Source organism: Apis mellifera, linkage group LG11 (genome assembly GCF_003254395.2).
Source record: "Apis mellifera strain DH4 linkage group LG11, Amel_HAv3.1, whole genome shotgun sequence".
Classification (NCBI taxonomy): Eukaryota; Metazoa; Arthropoda; class Insecta; order Hymenoptera; family Apidae; genus Apis; species Apis mellifera.
In genome coordinates, this window is record NC_037648.1 from 14,482,284 (window position 1) to 14,488,855 (window position 6,572).

Genomic DNA, 6,572 nt, shown 5'->3' on the forward strand with positions numbered 1-6,572 from the left:
AAAATAATATTAGCATTTGTTTATTTTTTTTCACACTTATTTTTCTTCTAATTATGAAACTATAGTAAATTAAAAATATAATAAAAAATTATTTAACGAATCATTCTTTTTAATTCAGAATATAAGAGAATTTAAAAATTTTAACAATAGTTATCAATCATTTAATTTTATTATTATATTTTGGCAAACAATATGATTGATATATTATGAATACATTTTGAACTTTATAAAATATGAAATAATAAATTATAAAAAGATATCTCATATTTTTTATATTATAAAATATTTTTTTAGATAATTATTCTCTTCATTAACATTACAAGTAATAATACATTACAATAAACATTAAACATTAAATAATAATTAAAAATAAAATTTTTTGATATTTTTAAATTTAATATGTTTAAGTATTATTTTGAAAAATAATTACATAACTTTTTATAATTCGATTTATACACTAATTTTCGAAAAAAAAATATTAGTTTTTTATATTACATAAAAAGTGAAAATAAAAGAAAAAATTTATTATAGAAAAAAACATTCATTATAATATTTTGTTAGATAATTAATTAATTATTTTTTTTTATCTTATTTTCTTACACAATATTATAATTATTTGTATATTATATTTTATTTTTTATGGTTTTTGTTTTTTTATTTCATTTATAGAGTTTCACCATTGTTTAATGATTACAATTGGATTTAAGTTATCTCACAAAAAAATTACTGTTATAAAAAAATTTTTTTTCTATCAATTTTCTATCGGTAATGCATATCCATTTGGATTTTCTTCTTTTGCTTACATTTTATTTTTTTCTTACGATATATTTTAATTATAAACTATAATTTTGTAAATATAAATGTATTATGTAAAAGAATAAAAAGAAAAGAAATTATCTTCAAATGATAATTCATCATTTCATTTTTTACCATGCTAAAAAAAAAGTTTTGCATCGAAATTTCTCTATTAACAATTTTAATAAATTACGCAATTATATACGCAAATATATTATTAAATTTTTATCATTCAAATATATTTTAATTTATAAACAATCAAAATTAAAGATTATTTCATAAAAACAAATTATTTCATAAAATTTTTCATTAGAAAATATTTATACAAATTTGCGTTTCGCTTAATTATTTTAAATGATTAATTAATTTTTAAATGATTTTCGGATATTAATGCTGATATATTTTAAAAATATTTTTTTTTTTTTAATAAAATATGAATATGTACCTCAAATATGAAATATGAAATTCATATATATTCATCAAGAAAATATACCATTATTAATTGATGATCATTCGTTTGAATTGTTGTTGATAATAATAGAAAAGAGAAAATATTTAATTTTTAAAAAATTAATACAATAATGCCGAAAAAGAATCTATTTTTACTCGAATGAATCTTTATTTCGTATTGAGAGACGCGACCGCGGAATACTTGACGATAATTAACGACTTAGTCGATAATGCTGCTATACAATATGTGTATAACGAGTAAAAAAAAAAAAAAAAAAAAAAAGAGGAGGAAAAATTATAATCTTGAAAACAAGTCGAATCTCGAGATTTCAATAACTTAGACATTCGACATTGTAATATTAAAAAAATTTTGATCTATTACTATTGTTATCAGTCATTGATATAATATTTGATAGAGCGTATATACAATCATTATTTTTCTGTTTGCTATATGTACAATAGTATTTCTGCTTGCTATATATCGTACATATTGTATGATATATTTCACGTGATTGTGTAAATAAATATCTTTTTTACTATTTTTTTACGATAATATGGATTATAATACATAAGAAATATTTACTATTAATATTAAAATAAATATAAAATATTTTTTAAATTTTTAATAATTTTTAACATCAAATTTTTTTATTATTTTTATTATTATATATAATATATATATATATTATTTCTTTATGATAGAGATAGAATACTTTAATATTTGATGGTATTCAAAAAAAAAGTATTAGATTAAGGACGATTTTCAAAGTTTGAAATTGAAAAGCAATTTCCAATAAGTTCTTTCTTTTCACGGAAGAAAAGTTAAGTTCATCCCTAATGAAATAGTTCGAAGAGAAATTTAATGAATTCTACTTTCAGACTTTAAACTCAATGTGAAATCGTTAATTTTATCGGCTGATATCTAGTTCAATGCGCTCCTTACAGTGAAAATTTGAAGAGAAACATAGTGAAACCCTCCATTGAGTTTCTCGGATATTTCTGTGCAATTCATAATAAATAATTGTTCTCTTCTTTTCGTTCACGACTTTGTTAAATGATATTCAATATTTACATTATAAATAATAAAGATTACAACTTTCAAAACTTACTTCATCAATATTTGTATAGGTTATATTTGACTCTGTTAACCATTCACAAATATAAGGACATACAGTTGACATCTTATTAATTCAATTAAATAGAAATTTGAATTAGGTAAGTACATATTTAAAATTCAATGTTAAAAATTTAGATATATTCAAATAATTTGATATTTGAAAATTGAAGAATTTAAATACTTTTAACTTTCTGTTATGATACTATAAAATTTCAAAAAATGGATAATTTAAATGTTTCTACTCTATCATATAAAAATATGAAAATAATCTTTGAATAATGCATTCAAGAATTACAAGCATTTTCTTTAAATATCATCTTCCGGCCTTGGATAGATCAAGCGCATCGTAAATTTGTACGAATTACGTAAATAATTTGTCGAAATGAATTGATGCACTTTGTAAAATGCTTTTAAATAGCTAATGACCTTGTGTTTTAAATGCAAAAAGAAAAATAATAAATAATATTCAAAGTATAAATTACATTTAAAATGTATTTAATCAAGTAATTAAAAATAAATTATAACAACATTTCGTTAATGATTAGAAATATGAAAGATCAAAAGAAAATAATAATAATAATAATTTATATATTATTTAGAGTATCATGATCAAAAAAAAAAAAAAAAAAAAATTAAAGAAAAGATATATTATTGTTAAATTCGTTAAAGATTAAATTAATTCTTCTGTTTTTACATCGACAAAATATCATTATACATAAATTATAATTCTAACGTTTATTATGCAATAAATATAATATCATATAATATCAAAATCATTCGCGATAAGTTTTCTTTGGTACCGAAATATGAAACGTGTATCGCATTACCTGGATTAATGTTTCGTGTGATATAGAGATCAATGTCCATGATGATCCATAATGATGATTATCGTGCAATGCATTTTCTCATAAAATATAACGATCAATACATATCTTACATTTAAATTTGCCTATTCAATCGCGTTATTTTATTTATCTAGGACAGTTGTTGAGAAAATTTTTTTTACATTATCATTTATCGTGAAACGTTAAATTTATTACGAAACTCAAATTCACGATTATATTGCTTAATAGAAACTTTTTTGATGAACAATACGACGATATGAAAATAGAAATCGATACACGAGTTTCAAGATAACAATTTTTCTTTTTACATGGACATTTATAGAACATTTATCAAATCTATATTTCTTTAGAAAAAAATTGGTTCATTATTGTGATAAATATTTAAAATTATGGTTTTGGCGATAGAAATGGAAAAAAACGGATAAAAAGCATAACGGTGAAAGAGAAGTTTACCTCTCGGATATATGCACGTAAAAAAGTGCATTTGCGGATAGAAACTGGAGGACAAGAAAGTGATGGTGGTAAAACTGTCTCACGTATATACATATATATATATATATATATATATATATATATATATATATATATATATATACACGATATACGAAAGAGACAAAAAAAGGGAGAAGTCTCGAGAATACATGTAATGGTATCGTTTACTTGCGGTGAGAACACGATCTGTTCTTTACCACGAAGAGAAAACACAAGATAGTGGTTTCCATTCAGGTACTTTAATAAACATGTACAGTTGAACGTATTCTTTTGAACGTATTATTATTATTATTTGATGATGTATATATCATCTTTTGAACACGGGCGGATTCCAGAGTCATTTTACAATGATCACATGAGAAACACAGTAAAATGATAAATGATTTTGAATCCGCCTAATACGCACTGGATTAAATTATTATAAACTATAATTGGCAATGTTTCGCGCGATACAAATTACTGCGAGTAACCATTTCGTTCATTTTTTTTCCCCATGCTTTATTTGCGCTCCTTTTTTTTTTTCTTTTCATTCAATCTCAATTACAATTTAATAAAAGAATCACATATCGAAAATTTTGAAAAAAAAAAAAACATCTTGAAAGTTTGTCGAAATATTTTTCTATTCATTAGTCTTTTTTTTTTAATATATATATATATATATATCTTTTTTTCTTCTCTGCCAGAGTGCGATTCGAATGTGCAATAAAAAATTGCGGAAAAATATTGTACAGAAAATCGCAAAAAAAGTTCACATTCGATTTTCGGCGGACGTTCGTGTCGGTAAAACAGTATTCTATGATACTTTCATTAGACATGCGCAAATTTTTCTATACGATTTCGACTTCGATAATTTTATAAAAACATCGATATATAGTAAGTAAGGGCAGCGTTAAATAAAATTTTATAAAAATTTAGAGCATTAATGAGATTAAAAAGAAAGTTATTTTACAGTTATTAATTGGAAATGGAAAATTTTTATATAAAAAAAATTCGAAATCATTATAATTTATTAATGCCCAGATCACACATTTCAATTGGCAAACAATTTAACGTCCGCCTAAGTCTTTGTATTACCTACTTACAAATATCGCACATACTTGTACATGTACATACACACATACGAGAGATACGATGTATATACATGCATCAGCGCGCTACACTCAATGCACATCCACGCAACCCCATTGATATTTCACATTTCAGGCACCACCAACGAACGGTAGATACGTATTGTACATTGCCATCGAATATTACATCCGGCTATCGATTTTCTCAACAGAGTGTACAACATTCGATCGCGATGTCTCAACCTTTTTATTATTTGGCAGTAAAAAAATTAAGAAATTAGTCTCGCGGAATTATTATACGAATTTATAATTTATCGAGCAATATGTTTTCTTCTTATCGTTAGAACCCATTATTTACAGATTTGAACAAAGAAAATTTATTTAAAAATCAAAAAAAAGAATCGATACATTAAAGCTTTTTTTTTTTTTTTTGTTTTAATAAGAATATGAATATAAAAAAATTCCGCATACTTTTCTGTTCGATAAAATGAGATCTCCATATATATATATATTTATTTTATATATACGTAGATATATCGATAAATGAAAATTGCATAATTTTCAGCAGAGCGTTGGAACTTACCAAGATAAGTAATAAGTATGTTCTTTTTTTTTTTTTATTAACGATATAAATTTTTACAAACATCATTTTTCATCATCTCCTTTATTCTATTATCTCTTTTCCCTTCCAACGGCGTACAAATCCATCCACTCTTGAGCATTTTTTTTTTTTTTTTTTTTCTGTTTTTTACGATTCGCTATGGTTACAGGATATGCGCACGTACCGTACGCGCTATACACTATGCTCAATTCGGTCGCCATTAATTTTTTGCTCGTTTTTTATTTTATTTTAACACATTCGCTACGAGTACATTTTCATAAATTTTTCGTAATTTCGTTTAGAAGATACCTGTGTTGTTCGATTTTTACAGAAAAATTTTTACAACGTCGCGTTATTTCTATGGTAATAGTTACTACATGTGAAACTATCTTAAGCAATAAATCACATCACATCACGGCTCGAGGTATAGCGAATTACCATTAAAAGTGAAAAATTACAGTAAGACTAATGTACAAGCCACGAGTGATTCATATATCGCAGCGAAAGTGTTAATCAATGTAACGTTTCCATCTTGGTTTCAAATCGAAACTACCCTCCTGCAACATTCTCTCTCTCTCTTTCTCTCTCTCAACTGCATTTATGCATACCGCGTCAGTAACGCGTAACATTCTACTTTACCGCTTCGTCGGAATTGGATGGAAAGAAAAATTCGAACGAATTTTCGGCGAATTTGATTATACGTGTATGTCGTAAGTCTATTTCAGCATATGGTTCATGTTTATATAGCGTTTTGAACAAGAGTAAAAATTATTATTTACAAAAGAAAAGAAAAAAAAAAAGAACGAAAAAAAAATTGTTATATATTACTTTTCTGAATATATCACAGTATGAAAAGGAACTGAAAATAGTTTTTAATCGTTTTTAATAGTTTTAATTATGGAATAATGAACACTTGTAACGTAACGTTACTATAGATTATCAATGCAATCATATCAGCAGTCTGTTCGATGATAGAAATTTTTTTACTTGTTAATTTATCGACAGTCAAATATATGATTTTACTATTTCGTTTGTTATATAGTCTTTCTTTCGATCAAAAATAATCTAGCAGTGAAAATATCTGGAAAAATATTTCTCGTAGATTACAGAATTATGGTTCAAAGTGTCGATGAATCATCGATTGCTGCTTCTCAACAAATGCCGAATCCATATTCATGAGATCTCCTTTTTCCCCCCTTTCCAAA